A 25,331-nucleotide genomic window follows, 5' to 3' on the forward strand; every position below is an offset into this window, starting at 1 on the left:
GGCTCCACCCCTATTCTGCCTACTGCTCCTCCCACATTTTAAAGGAAATGGGCGCATCTACAGGTGCAATGTACGGGAAGGGTAATCTCATAGAGAGGTCAACCAGAGCAGATGTGACTTTGGAGGTATACCTCTATATCAAGGGTCATACATAGAGAGGCACATAGGTCCTAGAGGGCACAATATTCAGCCTGAGGAAGGGTATCTCTGGAATATCATATGTCACAAGACAAGTTTTGTTTTTTTATGTCATGGGATATTTAAATTTTGAGAAAAAAAAAATCAGTGTACTGTCAATGTTGGAGGAACATTTATGGAATCACCGGGGATTATAGATGCAATATTACAAATCTATACAACACAGACCCGTAATACATCCACGTGTAAGAGCCCTTAAGGGAATTTTGAAGGGAAACTGGAGCTCCAAGATGTTCAATTACTCTAGATATTAAAAAGAAATTAGGATATCTCGCAGCTTTAATGTCACATGTACTTCTAGATCTTTATATGACCTTACACTCTTAATGGAGTGTGCAAGGAGCCAATAATAGTAAATTACAATAATAATTGGTGACGTATCGAAGACCTAAAATGACAAAGTATCCACTGCTAAAATTCTATAACAATTTCACATATAAATAATGGTCTCAAGCGTCTCCCCTACCCCAAACGTCAATATCCCCGCGTGTCTTACATTCATTCATTACCATTAAGATTGCATTACAACATTGCTAATCATAAGAAGAATTACAATGGGACAAATAACCATTGATCATTCACAGCAGGTTCACATATTTTAAAGGCACAGAGCATGCAATAGGAAGGAAACGGGTTACCTCTCCCTGTGTCCACGGCAGCATAGAAGAACAGAGCAGACAAGGCAAGTTAGCAAGAAAAATCAACAAAATGCAAGAGATCCAAAGCACAAAGCCGCACAGCCAGACGCTACACCGTCCACACTCTCACACACTGGCTTTAAGGTCCAGGACATCAATGGGCAAGTAATTGCTTTCTTAAGCTGGTAAAGAGCTGAAGCAAGACCACATCAAGATGTAAGAAAGGAGTCGGCTATAAGGCAGGGAGAAAAATCTCCTTCTAAAAGGACACTGAGCAGCTGCAGAGGTTGTTATAGGGGGATGTAACATGGGAGGCAAAGCAAGCAGCTGGATGTGGAGATGCAGCATATGCATGTGTAACCTCATCAGGATCTTCATGGATAGCGGGCGGAGGGGGGGGGGTGTAATAAATCATGGCATCACGCAGCATCTAGGCAGCATGCTTTTTCATAAGCACACAAAACTTATTTCCATGTGTCTCAACCCTATGATGGACTGTAGCTCTTCACTGCGCTATTCTTCCAGGATGGAATACAGATTACTAGGATTTCCTCACTGTAGAGAATCCATGCCGGGGAATAATCTATACAAATAACCTGTCTCGGACTAACCCCAACCATCTGCTCAGTGTCCACATTACTCAGATTTTTTATTTACTCTGCCAGCTGGAAGACAAGTAGATATATGACATGGTAACCAGGCCGCAGAGTTATGGCCATCATGTCATGATTAAAAAATACTTACGATAAATCACTCAAGGCTTTACAGCGTTATTGAGAAATACAATCTGTCTGTTATGTCTCTTTCTGAGAAAGAAAGGTGACAACTAGTAAAGTCACCAATACAGTAACTATAGAGGTAGTCAGACAGCTGGCACAGCTGAGACATCTCATGTCTTATTTCTACTGGTACATATACCTATATACTATTGCTTCTGGTACATATACACTCACCGGCCACTTTATTAGGTACACCTGTCCAACTGCTCGTTAACACTTAATTTCTAATCAGCCAATCACATGGCGGCAACTCAGTGCATTTAGGCATGTAGACGTGGTCAAGACAATCTCCTGCAGTTCAAACCGAGCATCAGTATGGGGAAGAAAGGTGATTTGAGTGCCTTTGAACGTGGCATGGTTGTTGGTGCCAGAAGGGCTGGTCTGAGTATTTCAGAAACTGCTGATCTACTGGGATTTTCACGCACAACCATCTCTAGGGTTTACAGAGAATGGTCCGAAAAAGAAAAAACATCCAGTGAGCGGCAGTTCTGTGGGCGGAAATGCGTTGTTGATGCCAGAGGTCAGAGGAGAATGGCCAGACTGGTTCGAGCTGATAGAAAGGCAACAGTGACTCAAATAGCCACCCGTTACAACCAAGGTAGCCAGAAGAGCATCTCTGAACGCACAGTACGTCCAACTTTGAGGCTACAGATGGGCTACAGCAGCAGAAGACCACACCGGGTGCCACTCCTTTCAGCTAAGAACAGGAAACTGAGGCTACAATTTGCACAAGCTCATCGAAATTGGACAATTGAAGATTGGAAAAACGTTGCCTGGGTCCTTGTATTTTTTTGGGGTATGTATGGTGGCAATACTCTGTCTATTCTGTGTGGGCATGTTACTTACCTGTGGTTAGTACATACATGACAGTGGAGGTGTTTTTACACTATTTGTCTTAGTATTGAGCTGTTTAAACCTCATGGTATGTTTGCCTGATATATAGTCATGTTCATGGAGCCATCCATTCCATATCCTTATGTTAACATATTAGTACATGTAGTCTTGTCTACCCCTCTGTAATCCCTGTATTATTTACGTGTCATGTTGTTATACTATTTTAGTAGTATTTAATAAAAGTTATCTTTTATATTTTTGTACAATTGTGTGGTTGACTTGTTTTGTTGCTTTGGTCTGATGAGTCTCGATTTCTGCTGCGACATTCGGATGGTAGGGTCAGAATTTGACGTCAACAACATGAAAGCATGGATCCATCCTGCCTTGTATCAACGGTTCAGGCTGGTGGTGGTGGTGTCATGGTGTGGGGAATATTTTCTTGGCACTCTTTGGGCCCCTTGGTACCAATTGAGCATCGTTGCAACGCCAAAGCCTACCTGAGTATTGTTGCTGACCATGTCCATCCCTTTATGATCACAATGTACCCAACATCTGATGGCTACTTTCAGCAGGATAATGCAATGCCATGTCATAAAGCTGGAATCATCTCAGACTGGTTTCTTGAACATGACAATGAGTTCACTGTACTCCAATGGCCTCCACAGTCACCAGATCTCAATCCAATAGAGGAGCATCTTTGGGATGTGGTGGAACGGGAGATTCGCATCATGGATGTGCAGCCGACAAATCTGCGACTGCAACTGTGTGATGCCATCATGTCAATATGGACCAAAATCTCTGAGGAATGCTTCCAGCACCTTGTTGTATCTATGCCACGAAGAATTGAGGCAGTTCTGAAGGCAAAAGGGGGTCCAACCCGTTACTAGCATGGTGTACCTAATAAAGTGGCCGGTGAGTGTATATAGGGTAATATACTATTTAGCATGTTGCTGGACAGCTGGTCATACTGAACTGCAGCCTTATAGTAAATTTTTAAGTTTTTCATGGCTAGCCCACTGACCCACTCATTTCTATGGCTGCATATAGACGGTCATGTATTTGACACTGAGCTCAGGGCAAATCACAGGACAGGTCCATGGAGCGGAGAGCAGTCATCATGGAGGAACTGGCAGCACACGGATGTTGACCATGGGCTGTCTGCGCCATTTAATCACAGCCGGCTACATGCACACGGTCGTATGCATATATAGTATGTGTTGTACAAAGATTATTATCATTCATCGGTCCATCCCACATCCAGGAATCAGTCTAATTTCCCTGTCTTAGGCTATGACTCCACATAGGGGGCCACAGTGAAAAAGCGTTCATGGTGACATTGAAAATTAATTTTCAATTTGATCAATTGTAATAACCAATATGGATTAAAATCTGTATTGCTGGTTGTGTCTGTGAACGATCATTCACCATATAATTGTCTATTCAATGGTTGTACAACCATCAAGCTATGGTCCTTGTATCTACAACCATCAAGCTATGGTCCTTGTATCTACAACCATCAAGCTATGGTCCTTGTATCTACAACCATCAAAATACGGTCCTGGTATCTACCACCATCAAGCTATGGTTCTTGTATCTACAACCATCAAAATACGGTCCTGGTATCTACCACCATCAAGCTATGGTTCTTGTATCTACAACCATCAAGCTATGGTCCTTGTATCTACAACAATAGACTGTTCTCAGCAGCTGATACACAGAGAACAGAGCAGGAAGCAGACAGCCCTGTTCTATGATCGGTCCGGGTTACTGTACATCAGATCCTACTCACCTGAATGAGAGCTAAGCTGCAATGACTCCGCCACTACACAGAGAGCACAGCTCTATACAGAATAGGTCACCATTAATATTTTTAGCCTGCACAACCCTTTTATGCTGTATCCCATAATATACTTTCCAAGTATAATTTCCTTGCATGTTTTCCAAGCTACATCGGAATTACTAGTTTTATCATCTCCAAAGAGAACTATAAAGTCTTTGGGGACTTTTTACTGCCTGCTTTACATGGGAAGCAATGATGTCTACCCATCAAATGTAATGCTCATACTAAAGACAATTTGGATTCCAGCGCAGTACAATGCGACACAGAAGGGAAGCGAGAGCATATTTTAGGTTCCTTCAGTAATACTGTTTTATCTACCATAGTAATTTATTTCCTATACAGAAGTGATTTCTGCCTTGCAACTATTCTAGCGATTATTTTTCTTCGGGATCATTCACATAGGTCCGGTGATCCGGCATAGTTTCCATCTTGTGTGGTTGTAAAAAACAAAAACAAAACTCTGGCCCAGATAATAATAAATGAAAAGAGTAAACTTATTCCAGCAAACTGTGATAAATCTGAAAACACACCAGATTTATCACAGTGGCTGAAGCTAAATTTGGAGTATAGTTAGAATGTCTGTAAGTTTACTTGCACCCAGAATTTTATGATACAATTTTGGTATATTATGGCGCCTTTAAGCCCCATGCCCTTTTCTGAGAATCCACATCCTCATGTGCCACATCTTTGCTAGTGCTGGTCGTAACCACTTTAGGCCACTGACTACCATATTTCTCAACCCAGCCAGTTGACAGGTCCAGCACTGAACCCCATTTGAGCCTGTGGAGTGCTGGTGGGGGTGCCAGGTACAACACATCCATTCTGTTATCAGGCTTTCCCATCCAGGGTAGCTTTATCCCTTCGCCTTGATGGCCAGACATATGTGACTATAGCCCTAAAGGAGCAATTATGAAATATACTGTATGTCTAATGGGTAGCATGGTCAATTGATTGGCCATGGTCTGCCAACGGAGGTGGCTGCCAGTCATTCATGGAAGATTGAAGAAGAAAAGATGGTAGAGAGGAAGAGGTGGGCAGGAAGAATTTTCCCAGACATCGGTGTAAGAAACAGACACCAAAAGACATAGAGATAAATGTATAAAAAACACAAAACAATGGATCCATTTCTATTGGGTTTTTTTTTGGACAGACACAAAAGTAGGGTGTACTATGTTTTTGTTCCTGTCAAAAAAAATTGGACTCAAACTGATCCATTATTCTTTACAATTAGGATACCTGCTGGTATGGTGTCAGAACCTATCCCTCACCCCAGTACTAGTGCCACGTCGGCCCCAATGGGATTTACCAGAAGGCTTAGTACATAGAGTTAATGCTTGGTGGGAGTTCTTCTTCTTCTTCTTGAGCATTCAGCCAAACCAAATTCGGATAGATGGATTTAGAGCTCAGTTTCAGCTCTTTAAAAGATTACCGACAATAAACAGAATGTAAAGACCCTCCAGTAATACCATTAATTGGAAGGAAAGGGAAAGTGAAACGCCAGGCCGGAGATTATGAGCCAATATTACTTCTCGCTCTCTCTTTGTGGGTGTATAACTCCAATAAGACTCACTGAAGCAAATGTGATTTTATGACAGCTCTGAGAACACACAGACAATGTAAAAAGTGTTCGAAATGTCGTGCAGATTACCAGCTCCGCACTGCACCGCCATGGAAAGCCTTCATGTTAATATCGAATTTCCTTCATCCCGAGTGGTATCACAGTTTGTGCTTCAATAGACACAACATGTAAGAAAGGCTCTAGAATTCGCGCCCCTAAAAACGACCTAGTAATAGAGGCTCAGACCCCAAGTTTAGGGGGTCCAGACAGCAAGTTTTTTTTTTCTTTTACTAGATGGTCACTACCTACTGGAGTATTCCAATATTGACTTACCCATCCCCACTCCTGCCCATGCCAATGTGGCCGTGGGCAAAAGCGGAGATAGTTATATGATATGTTACCTGCTGGAGTAATCCAACAGCTTAATACCACTCTATTACAACCAGTAAAGGGGCCTAGGCACTAACTGTATGGGGCCAATAGAAGGGCAGTTACTGTATGGGGACCAATAGAAGGGCAGTTACTGTATGGGGACCAATAGAAGGGCAGTTACTGTATGAGGCCAATAGAAGGGCACTTACTGTATGGGGACCAATAGAAGGGCAGTTACTGTATGGGGACCAATAGAAGGGCACTTACTGTATGGGGACCAATAGAAGGGCACTTACTGTATGGGGACCAATAGAAGGGCAGTTACTGTATGGGGACCAATAGAAGGGCAGTTACTGTATGAGGCCAATAGAAGGGCACTTACTGTATGGGGACCAATAGAAGGGCACTTACTGTATGGGGACCAATAGAAGGGCAGTTACTGTATGGGGACCAATAGAAGGGCACTTACTGTATGGGGACCAATAGAAGGGCACTTACTGTATGGGGCCAATAAAGGGGTAATATACTGTGAATGCCAGTAAAGCGAGCAATATAATATAGGAGACCAATAAAGGAGGCAATATACCATATAGGTCTAATATACTGTGTGAGGGCCAAAAATGGAGGCTGTATACTGTGTGGGGACCAGTATACTGTTCAGGGGCCAATAAAGGAGGCAGTATACTGTATGGGGGGCCAGAACAAAAGGGCATAATATTGTTTGGGGGGCCAGAAAACAGGGAGATTAGAATATGAAGGGGCATTACACTAGGTGGAGTCATTACACTGCATGCGGGACAGTTTATAATACTGGTCTCCTCATATGAGGACGAAACACTTCATGGGCACCTAACGTTCCAGAGCTTGTGTTTTGTGGCATCATTCGCACACAAGTTATGACCCCGTCACTACTCCATCTCCTATCAAAGTGACCAAATACTGTATAAGAGAAACAACCGCCCAACACATCCATGTTCTTGGGTCAAGCAGACAATCTAATGTGTATGGGGGTGTCCGAACTCTCCCCAGACGGAAGACACATTGGACTTAAAAGTGTGATATACTTTTATTCTCAGGAGAGATTAGTCACTGCCAGTCCATTCTCCTTATTAAGAAGACACGCTTCCCTGGCTAAGTATGCATGTGTATGGGGACGGGAAAGAATAGCTGTACACCACAACTTTCTACAGTGAAGAGAACTTGGTGGACACATCATAACCATATATTATGTGGTCAGTCACTCACTACAATAGGCGTCATGGTGGGGGTAAATGTGCCAGTGTGTCATGCCATTTAATACGCAACTAATATAATAATCCTTATCGCCAACATGGTCCATGTGCTGACCAGGGCTGACCACCAACTCCGACGCCTTCATAAATGGTCAGACAGAAGCATTGAAGCTCCTCTAATTCACAAAGAAAGCAAGTGAATGACTTCCTAAAAAATTAAATATGTAATTCATTATTAATTATCTAATTCATTATTCAATAACAATAATTGTATTGTATATTCAAAATAATTAATCACTTTATTTGGAAGCTGGAATTTTTTTTTTTTTTTAACTTGACTCTACCCAAATCTGACCGCAAAGTTGGTTGAACATGGCCGTGTGCTAATCGGTTGCCATGAATGAACGGCTCAGGCACGTTTACAGAATAGAAACCATTTTCTCTTGTAAACCCAAAATACAAGTCCGTTTTGCTTCACAAAAACCACCCGAATTCAGGTGCGAGTCAGTCTTGTGTGGCCACAGCCTAAGAGCGTTCTCCAAATGACTGGAAAACAATTGCAGATTTCAGAGTATTATATTCGTATTGAAACACTTTATCACTTTTAGTCAGTTTTATCTTTCATCTACATGGGGATTTTTCCTTTATTGCTAGGAAGATATTGCGGCACTGATGGATGGGGATTATTACTGACATTGCATCGGTGCTTTCATTCAGTTATACATTGTGGTTATAACTTAATAATTGCTAGAAAGTAATTAGTCGGAGGTTTTCATCTCGTATAACAAGTTAATAAAAGTGATGCTCTTGAGCGTTACATAAAAATAAAGGGATTCCTGGAAATAATCTGTTTGCTACTCCATAGGACGGCCTCAATTTAACAGCGAGATGTGTGAGTAAATGTAGTATGTCTTCTAGTTATCACTATCCTGTATTCCTACACCACCGCCATATTGTGTATAGAAAGCCAAAGAACCCTCTGACTATACACTAAGGGGCGTCTGGCAATGTGTTGGGATTGGATTAGAAATAGGGACCTGTACAAGAGGGTTGTCCATAAGGAAAATCAATGCAATGTACTATCAGACTCTCAGGGTTGTACCAAGTTATACTCTATCCTATCCATATGGGGTAACTCCAAAACCTGCGACGACTTTTATAAGGTGTCCCAGGGTAGATGCTAGAATGGAGGGGGTATAATCAGGTGCTGCCTGGTATGCCGTGGATCCAGTAGGTGGCGCTGCCTCCTGTGACTGTTAGTATGAGGCACCACCTGCTGTATCAAGTCAAACCAGGTGGGTTAGGGTTGCATATGGGATAGGCATAGGTGGCTTCTATTCCAACAACATAACACCCAGAAAAGCCGAGACTCCCAATGTGTTAGTTGTGATGGGCAGAGCCTGCAAGACCATACATGTCATACATCAGAAGGAGCCGAGCAGATTGGTATATACTCGAGTATAAGCCGACCCGAATATAAGCTGCCCCCCCTAATTTTACCACAAAAAACTGGGAAAACTAATTGACTATATATTGTTGTATATACAGAGACCGTTGTCAATCACTGATAGGACCGCCTCCTTGACTTTTCAACATATGAACCTATATATTAATCTGCTCATCTCCTCCTGCTCTATAACATTCTGTCTGCAGACCGAACAGCATTTACCATGTAACAGGTTCCCTTTAAAATGAACCAAAAAAACCCATAAAAAGGATATCAGCTGCAGTGTTACACTGTCCATGTATGAGCTAAGGACACTGAAGACTATTGCAGGCCTCTAGGCTATTGAGTATTCAGGTTCTTAGTGCTGCTGTATGTCAGGCCCCTCATAGGCCCCCCTGTGATGACTACGGTATTTAGACACAGGGCTAAGGCAGCAGACTAAATCCTTGCTCTGAGTGACGTAAAACCTATCTGCAACACTGAATTTGCATGTAATAGAATTTATGTAGTAAACCATGCACATGTGTAGACGCAGTTATTCCACAATAGGTTATGTAATTCTGCAGAAAAACTTTTCTCTTCTGCTTTTTTTCTCCTCATTTGGTGTTTGATAAACTTTTCTTTATGCCTTACAGATTCTCTGGCTTAAGCTAGATTCTCACTTGCACCGTGCTCTTGGTTGTTCGTGGGACCAGAATGACAAGCCCGACCGCTAAAACTGCGGTTACCCGCGGACACTCCATAGACTATAATGGGACCCGCCAGGTTTCTGCCAGTTTCAGTATTAAACTTTTCTCTCCGCGGATTGTTGGCGGAATTTATAAGACTCTGACGTACATGTGAACAAAGCATGTTGGCTCCATAGTCTTTCCAAGGGCCACAAACGATTGTTGTACTCAGAAATAGTGGCCCAGATTTACTAATAGTTAGACATGGGCAAGTCAGTCTGAAAATACACCAGGTTTATCACAGTGACTGAGGATGTCTTGGCTACATTAGTCGAAAATCCAAATCTAAGACTAAGGGCGGTTTCACATCTGCGCCCGGTCTCCGCTTTGCAGGTTTCCGTCTTCTGCCCGAGAAACTGGACAGGAGACGGAAACCAGCAGTCAGTTTTCAAACCCATTCATTTGAATGGGTTTACAAAGTGTCCGCCCCTGCGCGTCTTCTGGTCTCTGCGGCGAAACGTTTTTTTTTTTTTAACTAGACACAAAGTCAGATATGCAAGACTTTGGGGCCGGTTAAAAAAAACTCGGTTTTGCCGCGGAGACCAGAAGACGCACATGGGTGGACACCGACTGCTTGGTTTCCATCTCCTGTCCAGTTTCTCGGGCAGAAGACGGAAACCTGCAAAGCGGTGACCGGGCGCAGAAGTGAACCCGCCCTGATCTATACATTGATCTATGCCACAATGCTAAAGGTTCTCCTCTCTTCCATGTTTGCCACAGTTTTTTTTCTTTAAAGTTGTTTTATTGAAAAGTAAATCCATAACGCATACACGGATAAATAAAATAATCTGACACTTATGAGGTGTCTGCATAGTACATAGTAACAAATTCACAGAATTCATAGAACAATAAAAAAGCAATAACATAACTAGATCCTAATAAAACAAATTCAAATCTGAAAAAAGTCTTCAGAACAGAGAGTCTATATAAAAAATCTCAATTTTTATTTAATAAATTTAAAAACCACCAGTAAGCAGTACCAGACACAAAAAGGAAAAGGGTAAGTGAAAAAGAAAAATGAACTCACATAAAACGTCCTTGCGGCATTTAAAAAACCTACGCGTTTCGGGACGTTCGTCCCTTACTCATGGATTGCCATGAGTAAGGGACGAACGTCCCGAAACGCGTAGGTTTTTTGAATGCCGCAAGGACGTTTTATGTGAGTTTATTTTTCTTTTTCACTTACCCTTTTCCTTTTTGTGTCTGGTACTGCTTACTGGTGGTTTTTAAATTTATTAAATAAAAATTGAGATTTTTTATATAGACTCTCTGTGCTGAAGACTTTTTTCAGATTTGAATTTGTTTCCCAGTCCTGACCAGAGGACGTCTCTCGGGCACTTGAGAGTTAAACCGATTTCATCATATACACACATTGAGAGCTGTGGACAATTCTTTTGTTTTATCCTAATAAAACAGGTGAAACAACATGGACAATTTCTTGTAGTGAGTGAAACATTGGTGGCTACAATCTTAGTTGTAAACATGATATTGCTATGGACCCAATAGGTGTGTTGGGTTTATGTATTCAGATACGGCCGGGTGAAAATCTACGGGGTTCAGTCTGTACATGTAAAACAGAATGGACAGCACTAAAGCTGGCTCTCTTAATTCTGACTACATTTGCCATTCTTTCATTTGTACAATTTTTTGGGTTACTGAAATATTTATAACAAATAAAGTGAAAAAAAAAAAAAAAAGATGGATCCACTTCATGGTTGACACTAATGGAGCCCAATAGATCTCATTGACTATAATGGGGTCCTATGGGTTTCCATTTTGGGGTCTGTCATTTTTTCCACATGCTTGCAGGACTTTTTGATCTGGGATTTCTGATAGAACCTGTGCCGGAGGCTCCTGACAGATACAATGATGCAGATGTGAACCTAGCCTTAGGCAAACAGTCAATACTTTAGTGAAAGAATTACAGATTTTACATGTAGAGAATTAAAAATAATGAATATTGGTCGATATGAACAGTATTTTAAATGGCTAAAATCATAGCTTCTTTTTTCCGGAAATAGCCTGACACCTGTCCATGGATTGTCTATAGTGAATGGGGCTAAGCTGTAATAACACACATGACCTTCTTATTCAGGAAGCACACGTGATCAAAATGACTTATTTTTGCCATAAAAAGAGACCCCCCCCCCAGCTCTTTGGTAAGCAAAATTGTGTTTTGGAGAGTTCAAGAAAAAAAGAATAGGATGAGCAGACACAAGATGGATGGAAACCATCTCAGAAAACACAAAGACAACAGCACCTGAGGACCTGGAAAAGAGGACAAAGTGGAGAAAAACTAATCTTATGGTCACCAGAAGCCAAAGCCAAGTTTAGGACATGTAATAATGAAGTGTATCACAATAAATAGTTACAAGTTGAAGTAGATCAGTAACCCCATTAAAACAAATAACATAAGATCTATCTCTTGTACCATCATACATAGGGTTGAGCAATCGGGATAGGAAATGTTCAGATTCTGATCAGCGATCGAGTAAATTTCATGATCACGATCGGATTTCCGATCCCGGACTTTTTTGGCGGGATCGAGATCGGAGGTTATTTCCCACAATGCTTGGCTACTGGACAATCATTGTGGGAAAAGCTTAGCACCCATAGGAATGAATGGAAGCGGCCGGACACTTAACCCCCTGCATGCCGGCTGTGTCCATTTATTCCTATGGATTTACCGCAGCCTACCACTCTTCTGCTTCATCCCTGTTTTACCGTATACTCAGCTGAATATACGGTAAAACATGGACGAAGCAGAAGAGTGGCAGGCAGACGATGAGGCAAGTTCGCGAGTAGATAAATACTACTGTACAATGACTATCTACTAGACAAGTCAATGTACAGTAATATTTATCTACTCGTGAACTTCTCTCAACTTATCTGCACAGAAGTGCTGCCGCTGCCCTCTGCTGGTCCAGTCCTCTCTCCTTCCATGCCTTCAGAGCGCCCTGCGCCCCCCCCCCCCCCCTCGCCTCCCTAGACTACTATTATAGAGATGCTGGGAGAAGGCGGGACTTGTGGTTCAGGAGAGTGTGGGTGGGTACTGGGAGGGGAGACGTGAGTAATGCACTCACGTCTCCCTGTCCACACTCTCCTAAGCCCCGCCTACTCCCATCATCCCATCGCTCTGAAGACTTGTGAAGGAGAGACCAAGACCGGACTGGACCAAGAAGAACTGAGAGCGGCAGTGGATCTGTGCAGGTAAGCGGACACCAGGGGGGATTTTTTTTAATCACTACACAATGTGAAGTCCAAAAATAGTTTCAATTGTTTCAATTTTTGGACTCCATGCTGTGTAGTGAATAGGATCGTTGTTAAAATCCTATCTTCGATTATTAAAAAAATCCCATTGACTTGCATTGGGATCAGAATTGGAATAGGGTTTGAATGGAAAATGATCGGAAATCGGATTTTCAAAACAATCCTGAAATTTCAGGATCGGCTCAACCCTAGTCATACAGTGTATCTTATATGAGGTCTATTGTATGTGCCAGTGTTTTGTGCCTTCATCATTCCATTTTCTTTATATTATTCGAGTTAATTCAAACATCATTGGCTTTTATCCCAAGTGATTTTTTTTCTAAATTAGGATAAGGTGTATGTGGTCTGCAGCTACGTACTACACCAGAAAGCGTGAATGTGTCCTGACATATCTGCTATGGAGAGTCTTCACAATTACATAAATACTTTTAACGCATATGTCTATTCTATTCGTGTTGTAAGCTGGGGCCACACGTGGAATAAACGCAGCAATTTAGCCACATGTTACAGTACCTGTAACGCGGATAGGATTCTGGATAATCCCATACAGACATTGCAGAAAAATATCCACGGCGGATATGATATTTTTGTAAATCGCAACATGATAATTATACATATGGAAACGATAGCTTTTTATGTATAGGTATAATAGAAGGAGAAAGTCCACAGAGGAAAAACCATTTTGCTGCTTTTTTTTTCCGCAGAACTGCAGATCACTATTTGAGGCCTTGGCCTTAATAAGAATTACCATGGTCTTATTGAAGCAGGCTGTATTTGACATTAGGTGCAGGGAATGAAAATGTATAAATGAATACAAATTAGATGATATTGTCAAAGTGAAATTGCTTTATGATCTATATATATATATATATATATATATATATATATATATATATATATATATATATATATACACACACACAGGGATTTTTTTTTTTTGCAAAAGCTCCAATATAATTGGTCTTTTATTAATGCTCTAATACTCTGTACTGCTATTTGGCTTAGGAGTCCAGCAGGTGGTCCCATGTGGTCCAAGTAATTGTGTGGTCTATACAGAGACTGACATCCTTGCCTGTCCAGTCTTCAGAGATAGTGATCAGTAGGGCCTCCCACTGGACCCCTAAGCCCAGAATAAGCAGAGATTTAGATCAATAAAGCCAAGTAGGTGGTCCTACTCAGTGATTGACACTTGAAATACGTCAGTGGTATTCAATCGAGTAGGTATTTGATCAAATACTACGGTATTCCGAATACTCGTACTCGGTCAAATACCATGCGGTAAACGCAGTGAAAATTCGATTCCCCTCCCACTTTCCATGGTGCTTTTTTTACACCAATAACTGTGCAGGGGAGGTGGGACAAGAACTAGGACAACTTAGGCATTGGAAAAAAACGTATACAGTCATTGGCTGGCTAAATCAGTAGTAGCAGCAATAATAATAATCCTGGGATTTGGGCATGTTAGATGTCCCCCTGCTGTCCCAGTTGCATTCCAGAGGTGTTGGCATCATTTCCTGAGGTGTCATAGTGGACTTGGTGACTCCAATTGGTCGAATTTTGGTTTCCCTGAAACGAGTATGTTTTCCCATAGACTATAATGGGATTCAATATTCGAACGAATAGTCAAATATTGAGGCTCTACGAATTTTCGAATATTTCACTACTCGCTCATCTCTAATTGACACCCTTGCCTGTTGGCTGTCAATCACTGAGCAGATCCGCCCACTGGACTCCTAAGCATAGTAAATGACAAGTTCTACTGAAAAATTTCCTATAGCAATCTGCTCTGCTCTGCAATAAACTGCCTACAGATGGGATTGCATTTTATTATGACAGGTCCCCTTAAAGGTTCCTTAGTTTTTTTTTTAAAAACACAAGTTTTTGAATTCATCAACATTCTTATCAAGTACATGTCATAGAGCAAATGTACATAACGGTAGCGATGAATAGACCCAGCAAACTTTAGCTCCAGCAGTACTATGCTGTAGGTCTAATAGGAAGGAAATGTGAACCGCTTTTTATGTGACAGCGACTATCGCTTGATTCATTTAGTGAAATATTTGGCACTTCGTGTCAGGTTTCCAAAGTGATGCTTTCACTCCCCACACAGCACAGGCTTCATTATAAGGCAAGTGCTTAGCAACAACATCCTTTACTAAAGAAATCAGGAATTTCCCCTGACAAAGCCAGCAGAACATGGTGTGCAAGTTATTACACCAGGGCATCTCTGCCCCCTGATAAAGCAAAGGAAAATGAAGGATGCCATTGTTGTACTATGACACCCAACAAATTCATCCAGCGTGTGAGTTGTAGTTCAGCTGCTGAACAAAGAACCGCAGGGTGAACAATCTACTATAATTATCACGACGAGCCGAGATTACTATGCAGGGCTCCATAAAATCACCGTCCATGGCCCAAAGTCATTAATCTGAGGGAGCTTTTATGGTGGTATATGACTGACAGTAGACATGATTCAGTGCCAGCAGCCGCAGGCGATCATCAATTTTAATATAGGCTAAAACATCCAATAAATTATCCAAAATGGGACGTTATAGGTAAATTTAATTAAATTAGCAAGCCCTTGGCTGACCGGAGACTGTACGGCCATCCATACATATGAGCTCAGGTATATAAGGTGGGATCTGGAGCTGCACTTACCACATGTGATAGAGCAAACTCATGTCTTAGCCTAAGTTGAAGTACCCAAAAAGCAGTCTATGTCCTGGGGTGTCATTGTCCTGGCGCACATCTCAAGGTTATATACAATAAATAAATCAAAGCATTAGCGCCCTGTCAGAGCCCCCGACAAATGAGACTCTTTGCAATCTCTAATTCTGCCAAGAATGGGACACACGCAGGGGGGATAATGAAGAAGAAAATGCACTTTGTGATCCATAAAATGAAGAGATTAGTCATCTAATAACAAACCTGTGATCAGAAACAGCAGCAGGTCATCTACAAGGCAGGGAGGAAGAAGGGAAATCAGTATGTACACATGCAGCATCTCCAGTCTTCAGTCAAGAACTGGGAAAAGCGACTGCTGTGAAGCCCGCCCCCCACACCAAAAATACTCGCAGCCCTCCTTCTACCCGGCTCCTCTGAAGGTTAATGCATTTCTTACACAAATTCACTTGTACAGGTTGTATAGTACACAATGCGTGGGGAGAGGCTGCCAGACATTGAAACCACAGCCATTAATGACTGCTAATTGTTGTCACCTCTATCGATTGATCTCTGTGTAGCAAGCGAGCAGCCTCCAGAGACAAGAGAGCAACCTCTGCACTCCGGTTTGTCATGTTAAACATGTACAGCAAATCTCTGCAATGCCTTCACGATGACATGAAGTCTAAAGAAGCGCTCCTCCAAAAATGTTCTTGTTCCTCTGTTTGTAAATGATTCTGTGAGTAGTGTCAGGTTGGTAAATATCAGGCTTTAGTGTGAAGTTATGTGCTCCCATCTGGAGCACTGACCTCCTATCTCCTCCTATTTACACACAATGTTTACAGGAGATTACACTGACAGCCCCAGTCTGACTCTCATAGACCTGTATTGTGAGTCTGACCTCCAGTTCATACAAGGAAAACTGTGCCAAAGAGCAGCCAAGAGGAGGTCAGTAAGGTATTCACTAACACGACGCTACACACAGGCTCCTTTATAAATGTATTTTTTACTGGAAAGCTTCTTTAAAGGGGTATTCCCACGTCGCATACTCACCAGTCTTCACTGCTGTAAAATCTTCTTTCTTCCTGGTTTCTTGCATCATTTGGTGGGCGGGGTTTCAGAAGCAACCTGCTGTTTAGCTCCACCCCCAAATTAGTGTGTAGCCCCGCCCACCCATATTGGATTATGAAGTACAGGCAGCAGCAACTCCATTCTGTGTTACATACAGAGACTGCCTGTCTCTGCCATAATGAACACAATTGAATTAGCTAGCCTGATAACTGGGAGAACAAAAGAAATGAATGCAGCTCCTCTCCCCTATCTGATAGCAGGAAGCTAGGTCACATGGTGTAGACACAGGAATAGCTAGAAACACAGGCTCGCTCCTGTGCACTTAGCCCCTCCTCCCTCCCCCCTGAGAGCAGCAGATACATCACTTGACTTTTGAGCAGATAAGTCAAGGGCTGTGTCAACAATGAATTGAATAAAGTAAGATAGTGGACAAACAAAGCAGTTTTGCTGAAGCAATGTATTTAGGAAAAGTCTTACATCCACATTAACAAGTAGTATAGATAGGGTCTTTGCGATGGGACAACCCCTTTAAAGGTGTAAGGGTTAACAATATGTGCAGAAAGTGCTGACAGAATGTAGCCTTGGTCAGAAAAAAGATACATTAGCACATTTTGGTTCTTGAAACATTCTTGTATTCTGTCATAAGATGTTTTGCGCAACAAGCTAGTTTGAACTGGAGTGTATAGCGGAACTATATAACCATACTTGGACATCGTATCGTGTGACTACTTATGCTATAAAAACCTGTCCTTTTGCTTTAATAAACTGAAGCATACTGAACATGATACCCTGGTGTCAGTCTGTATGTCTCCCGAGCTCGTAAACTTCTTCCTGATCAATCAGACCTACGACAACATAACTCAGGGGGTCTTGAGCCCCTAACAAAGGGAACCTTCCCATAGGGTAAAAGGAGCTGAGGAAATAGATTTAGTATTGTGCAAAAGTTTTAGGCAGGGAGAAATCTGCAAAGTAAGAATGCTTTCAAAAATACAAGTGTTAATAGTTTATTTTTGTCAATGAACAAACTGAAATGAATGAGGTGGCTGCTGCTTACCTCTCGGAGGCAATGACAACGCTCTTGTTACCTCATTTAGATATTGACATAAACAGTGACATCAACGTAGGCAGCAATTTACAAGGGGAAAACGCTGTTTGACTCAGGTGACCCTAACCTATCTATTTGTGGTATGCAGCTCTGCCACATTCACACGAGCCATGTGACAATGAAAGTGACAACATCTGCACAGGGTAGAGGTTTAGCACTCTTCAACCACCTGATATGTGTGAGTCCCAGGTGTCAGACCCCCTACTCATCACATACGGATGACATAATATAGGATATAATATATAGGATAATATATAGGATAATATAGGATATAATATAGGATATAGGATATATAAGGATAGGTCATAATATATAAGTCCAGGAAAACTCTATTACGATCTCATGCACATGACGGTATGGAAACTATCGTACCCTGTATGAATTTAATTATTGAAGTTCTGCACGCTATGGTAAATTTTCCATATATTTTTTCATTTCATTTCATTTCATTTCATTTTTTCACTGTACTGCAGTACAGTAACAGAAATAACTTTTTCCAGCTGTTTTTCTCATTATTGCAGGCATGTGTACTTCTGGGACAGCATTGGTCCCCACTGCGGTTATGTAAGGTAATGATGGATCCAATTATTTGTCTCCTTTGACCTCTCTAGGAGGAAAGAGACATCCCAATGGCATGTGATAGAACATACACAACCATTGTTTCTTCATACATCAGCACCGCACATGAGGAATCTGTCAGTAACATCATGACTACTTTATGCATAGTTACATGTAATACACCCACATATGCAAATGTCATATTCAGTACACAATGTAGATTGGGATTTGTCTTTTGTAACTATACTTATGCATTCCCTTTTCGGAGACAATATTATTTAATAATGGAAGGCCTTTATTTGGCACCTCCAGCATTGATCCTGGAATGGTCTCCAGACTTGGAGACCATAACAGACAATGGTTTTGACGGTCTCCAATTCAGTCTCCTCCACGGATATATGGACTGAGAGGGCACTCACATGGAGTAAAGTGGCGCTGATTCTGCCACGATAACACGTGGAGGAATCAGCGCTGATAAAAAGACTCCCATTGCGTTCAATGGGTTCCGTCTTCCATACGGAACACATTGAAATCAATGGGAGTCTTTTTATCAGCGCTGATTCTGCCGAATGTTATTGTGGCAGAATCAGCGCCACTTTACTCTGTGTGAATGCCCCCTAAACAAATTTATTGTGAATGCAACCTGGTGTTTCATAGATCATAGCAAAGCCCTAAGGTACCAGCTATTGATATTGTGATGTACGGGGGATTCAGAAGCTCTGGTTTCTTTCCCAAAAGCAGTCTTTATTGCAGCAGACAAGCTTAAATGTACAGGTAGTGCTGCTCAGCAGCTCAGTATGTCAAAACAAACAAATGAAAATAAAGACCTACGCCTGTCCGGCGGCTTACTAAACGAGTTCTTCCCTCACTAACCAGGGGGTCAGCCTACTGCTGACCTCCTAACAAAACAGGGTTTACAAGTAAACAAGGGGTACACATACCCGGCACTTTAACAACGTCCTTTTTGGCAGAGCTTTCTCAGGCTGGTTGACTGTGTCAGTGTTTCAGTCTCTCTCCTATCTCTCACTAACCAGCACACTTGTGCTACTTACAGAGCTCTGCTGGTCTGTTTCCAAGCCTGGAATGTATTGCCCTGCAGGATTGGCCCGAACTTTACTCCAGTCCGGGACCTACAAGCTAAATGCCTGGCATACTGCAATAGTCTTGGGGAAAAATAGCGGTCCTCTCACACTATACCCCTCTCCACTTCACAATATATTTGGAATAAGGCATTTATAAAACGAGACCTCGCTCTATTATCCACTTTACCAAATTTCTCTCTTGAAACAAGATATCCCCCGCTTTATACACACCGTGTAAGCTCATCTTAACGTGTTACTATTGTATCTACCCCATGTGTACAGTATATGGTGCTCTAAGTGCTGTAGCTAATGCCGGCCCTATATAAATTATTTACTATAGTGAACGCTATGAGCCGCCGTGTCTTTAATTGTCTCGTCTCATTAGACGGTATTACAGAAGAAGGAACAGACCTAGTAAAACAATTTACTGTTGCATACTTCAAAGCCCTTGAGTTACTATCCTCGCAGGATCCATAAAGTAATGCTGTTAATGCAGGCTGATAGAATTACTGGTAACTTTATTGCACTGCATAATATGCTTGGGCCCAATATACTTAAATATCATTAATATACAGCGGAAACTACTTGGTATTAAAATGAATGCCAGAGAGCCGGGACATTGATACAATGTGGACAAAGCCACTGTAATCCATCCCCTGGTACATGATAATGGAGCATGTAATGCTGTATACTGCTATTATCTGCAGTGCACATACAAGGGGGCTCCAAAATAAAGGTCAAAATTGGCCCCCAACCTGGGCTTAGGAGGCTAGTGAATCTTTACAGTGGCTGCTTAGTGGTTTTATAGTCTCTGAAAACTCTGTAGTACATACAGTAAATGCACCTCGCCTGTATAGGTTACAGTACTAGATACTGCCTGGAGCATTGAATCTTTGCAAAGGTCCAGGTAATAACTAGCTTGGGCGGGTAGAGCAACTAAGACTGTCATTCTATATGCCAGGCTTAATCCATTCCCCCCGCTGGTGCTAACTGCACCTGAATTATTCAGAGGCGGCTCCAGAACTGGCGTACATTTCAGATATAATTCACATCAGTTTTCTGGCGTTCGTTATATTGAATTTGTCAGGCTGTAGAGTCTCTTCCCTGGCCAGCCTTGCTAGACTCCATACTCCACCTGCTTTCATAAAAAGTGCTCAGCGGGGGAAGGAAAGAGGAAAGTGGCGCACATTTGGCACAAGAAAAGCCCCTGGGCCAAAGATGTGCTGCCTTTTTCTGACATAGAGGGAGTAGTACTGATCTTGCTTCTCTTGTCATATATGATTCTCTGTGCATATAGGGTGCTCCTACATTGGGGTCATAAGTGGTTATATGTAACGCTGGACAAAGTTTAGGAAACCCTGCATTATAGGGTCGGCAATGGGCAGATCTGGATGACATTATTCTAATGCGTATGCAACTGTTCAACGCGATAAGTGTAAGGGTTACCTGCAGCAGTTCTGTACATATACAGTATATCATCTATACAGTATCATGGTTTATTGTCCAGTTTCCTGACCTTCATCTAAAGTATCAGTTTTGTGGTGACTGATGAGATTATAAACAGGCTACAGACATGATCTATGTACGTGTGCACATTTAGGGGGATTTTCAATACTGCTTAATCTTGTAGATTGCAGGTGACCTTCAAGGTAATTACTATGGTGGTAATAACAGCTCAATATTACCAGGGAATTCTCTATAGTATGGGCAGCGATGCCTGTCCAGAAATCAATAATCTTAATTCTTTAAAGGAAAATGATCACTTTTTTATAGATTCTTGCACCGATCACACGACAATAAAGCAAAATCCACACAGCTCGGTTTTGGATAGAAACAGTGGCGGAAAATGAAGAAGATCTAAGAATTAGAGTTCACATGACAAGGACGCACTGAGTGATTTGGATACATATATTAATTCAATAGTAATACCAATATTAAAAATGATATTAAAACAATAAAAATATAGCGACGCTAAAGAATTCTACTTTTCTACAATGTATAAGATGGATTAAACCCGCCATTCTACGCTATAATTCTCAAACTGAACTTTTTAGCTATAAAACTTGAAGGAAAAAATACATTCACTAGAAAATCGACTGCAGCTCTAAAATGTATTCAATGTACAGCGTCACCTCTTGACTTCATCTGACGTTCCCGCATCGCGCTGCACTGAATCAATGCTCTAAATTCTAACTATGCCGTGCCAAGAATTCAGAGGTCTAAGGAGGAATCCACACTGGATTTCCACAGTAATGGTCTGTATGTTTATCGTATAAAGTTATGCTACTCTGTTAACCAATTATGACCATATTTCTACATGGCGTAGAGAGATACGGTCTGAAAACCTACATGGTTTACTAATAGGGTTGAGTGATCGGGATCGGAAAAGATCGGATTTTGATCGGCGATTGAGTAAATTTCACGATCGCGATCGGAATTCCGACCCGATCTTTTCCAGCGGGATCGAGATCGGAGGTTATCTCAAGATCGGCTCAACCCTAAAAGTGACTTTTCCCATAGAGAAGCATTGACTAGGGTTGAGGATCGAGTTCCGAAAGGATCGGATTCCGATCGGCGATCGAACAAATTTCACGATCGCGATCAGGATCGAGATCGGCTGGAAAATGATCGGAAATCGGATTTTAAAATCGATCTTGAAATCTCAAGATCGGCTCAACCCTATTTACTAACACTTGCATTGTCTGATATTCCATTTGCAAAAGGATATGTGCAGAACTAGTAAGGGGTTACACAAGGACATACTCTATTGTTTTGATTTAATGCACAAGGTGCCATCTTCCTAATGCAACTCTGCCCCCCCCCCCCCCACTCCCCTTAGAGTCCTCCATACACTTTGCCCTGAAGCCTACATATAACAAACCAGCCCTGCAGATAAATAACTACAGATATCTGTAGGGCTGGATTTATAGGCTTAGGCTGCAGGGCAAATTGTATGGAGAGTTGTAAGGTGGGACAATTACATCAACATAAAAAAAAAAAACACTCACGGGAAGTAAACGCCGCGATTTGCCCGCAGCGGAGATGCTGCTGGAAAAATTGCGGTGTTTTACAGTGCAAGCAAAGGGGATGGGATTCATGCGAATCCCATGCCCACTTTGCGGAAAAAAACGCAGCGCGGACACACTACAATTGCGGCTTTGCAAATCACAGCATGTCAATTATATCTACGGAAACGCCGGCGGCTTTCCCGTAGATATAATGTTAAGAGAAAGTCCGCGGAGGAAAACTCTGTGAACTTTCTCTTAAAAACGCTGCAGAAAGCGGTTCTTTCCACAGTGCTTTAGCGCTGCGATTACGGCCCATGGGGCCATAGCCTTAATGTCCTTATAGAGAATTTCCATAGCTAGATCTAGCACCGGGTACTAACACCAGTGGTTAAGTGCAATGAATACTTTTATACATGAAGTTGCTGGCAACGTTGCCTTATAATTGGAAGTCATGGCCAAGAAGCTTATACACAGAGCTTAGATTAGAGTTCTCCATTATAGAGATCATTTTTGCTAGCCATGGCTACACAATACCATTTTATCCCATAGATTTTAGTCTATTTTTTTCACATGATCACCTATTGCAATGGCTGCACAAAATGACTCACTTGACATTTAAGCCCCTGTGTTCAGATCTGAAAAAGTATAAAACATTGTAAATAATTAATAATTCTCAGACTTAAGAAGCAAATCACACGCAGTATGAAGTCATACAGTGAAAGGCCACTTATGACCCACGTAAAACTGACTGGTATGTTTGGAAGGACAACTCAATAATCATAATTGTAGTAGATGGGGAAAAAAATCCAAGCTCATACAGATAAAATAAGATAATCCTTGAATAGTCCCACCAAGGGGGAATTCAGTGTGTTAGAGCAGCATGATAATACGGTAATATTTTACAAGAAAGACACATACAAGCTCATAGAAGATAGAAAGAGATACTAGGAATCATAGCAACTAAAAAGAGAAGAAAGACTTCAGGATCATTTAGTTCTTTGTGCAGAGTGATCTTCGCTTAGCCTGATGTAGATTATACAGCCTGACCGCGGATAGGAGGAAGGATCTCCAATAGCTCCTTCTCACACTTGGGGTGAAGCAGTCGGTTACTGACATCACAGCCCAGTGCTATCACGGTCTCCTACATGGGGTGGGAATTGTTCTCCAGATGAGCCATTTTCCTTAAGAACTTTTTCTATGTCTTTCTAGCCTCAAAATGCCAATAAAATAAAAATAAAGAGACTTTACAATAATTCATGATTAAAAATTTCCTACAGTTTTAGTTCTACAGCTCCAATGCAGTCTATGGGTCTTCATGGTAACAGACATCAAACATATCGTAGTCTGATCCAGGTGCCATACTATCCTGATCTAGAGATAGGCTGTATGGGAGCTTTGGAAATATCAAGAAAAGAAGAGAAATAAGATGGATAACTTTTTTCTCTCTTGCCCCAGTTAAAAACAAAACAACAAAAAAAATCAGTAAATCTAAAATCATGGCGTGACCCGACTTTTGCAGCGACAACAAACACTTCTATAGAGCTGTTGTGTTCGTTTGGTAAGTAAAATCATTTTAATAGTGAATGCACATTGCAGCATCATCATTTTTTCCACAAGAAATAAAAATTGAAATTTTCCCTTGAAACTCGGAGGCTTTTGTTGGAGGACAGCAGACTGGTGATGAAACCGGCAGCAGGTGGTAATGTGCCACGAGCTATACTCACAGGAGGGAGGGCGAGAGATTCTCCAAAAGAGTCTACTTGAGGAAAAATGCTCTGATAAGGAGTGCAATATAACAAATCAGACCTGAGATTCTACACGTGGATTACCATATTCTGCGATTGGAATGAAAAGAAAGAAAAAAAGCAATAAAATACATTTTAATACTGACAAAAATACAAAACCAGACTTAAGGTGTTCCTTCTCTAGAAGACACTCGGGACCATGTGCACGAAAGCCAAAGCCAGAACACCCTTGAGGTCTCTGCTAACATACGTGCCAAGACTCCTTACTAGAGACAGACATGGCACCTACATTTGTTCTTTGATTTGATTCTGACATGGAAGAGAGAAAGAACAATAGAATACCATAAGGATAGACTCTAAAGGAGCACTTGAGACATCGGAAAATGACCACTGAGAGATGCTTATGAATTATTCTGGTACATTATTATATTGATGGCCTATCCTTCAGATGAGGGACAGAACTATCAGACTTTTGGAGCTCTGACACTTAGTGCTGATTGAAGGGGCTGTGGTTCTTGGGAACCCTCTCAGTATATAGCAGTATATAGCAGGCAGTATACTAACAGCAGAACCCAGATGCTGTAACCCCTTCAATCAGCTGATGGGGCTGTCCAGAGTCTGACCTTAAAGGGTTTGTCCAGGATAAACGATGAATTAACCCCTCCCAGATCGGAAGCTAGATAAGCATGATGCGGTGAGGGGAGTGGGCTTAGTTAGTTGCTTGTGAAGGGCTAGTAGTGGGCGGAATGGCTAGGGAGACAGGGAGGGGGTCTAATGGAGTGAGAGAGGACAGGGGAGCAGTGACAGGGAGGTAGTGTGGAAGATACAACAGGAAACAACATAGCAGGAAGCTAACAACCATGTAAACAAATGCAGAAGATCCCAGGAGCTCCAATAGAAACCCAGAAATCACTCAAACCTGCTGTATATGGATGTATTTTTAACCCATTAATGGCACTAACACACCTTTAAAAAAAAAAAAAAAAAAGCTAAAAAAAACCCCATTAACCTTAAAACTAGCTTAAAGGGGCTCTATCACGGGGAAAAGTCATTTTTAACTAATCACATCCTAGCATTGCCTTTAGAAAGTCTATTTCACACCTACCTATAGTATGTAGATTGCCTCAATGGTTTCTGAATAAGTCCATTTTTATTCATATGCCAATTAGACTGGTGCACGATACATCGTGCACTCCTCTCCTGTT

The 25,331-nt window shown here is 41.7% G+C and overlaps 1 protein-coding gene across 8 annotated transcripts in view; it reads right to left on the reverse strand.

Annotated features, from left to right (window-relative positions):
• The window catches only part of APBB2 (amyloid beta precursor protein binding family B member 2), a 385,145-nt gene that overhangs the window by 19,945 nt on the left and 339,869 nt on the right, over positions 1-25,331 (reverse strand). Inside the window, exon 1 of one of the 8 annotated variants that reach the window (XM_075261566.1) lies at positions 15,825-16,110. The exons of 6 other annotated variants lie outside the window; for them this stretch is intronic. The gene's annotated coding sequence lies outside the window, so the exon portion shown is untranslated. Of the gene's footprint in view, positions 1-836; positions 1,567-15,824; positions 16,111-25,331 lie in introns of those variants that run through there. One more of the 8 variants, XM_075261561.1, reaches the window with a different exon arrangement.

This window comes from Leptodactylus fuscus, chromosome 1 (assembly GCF_031893055.1).
Source record: "Leptodactylus fuscus isolate aLepFus1 chromosome 1, aLepFus1.hap2, whole genome shotgun sequence".
Classification (NCBI taxonomy): domain Eukaryota; kingdom Metazoa; phylum Chordata; class Amphibia; order Anura; family Leptodactylidae; genus Leptodactylus; species Leptodactylus fuscus.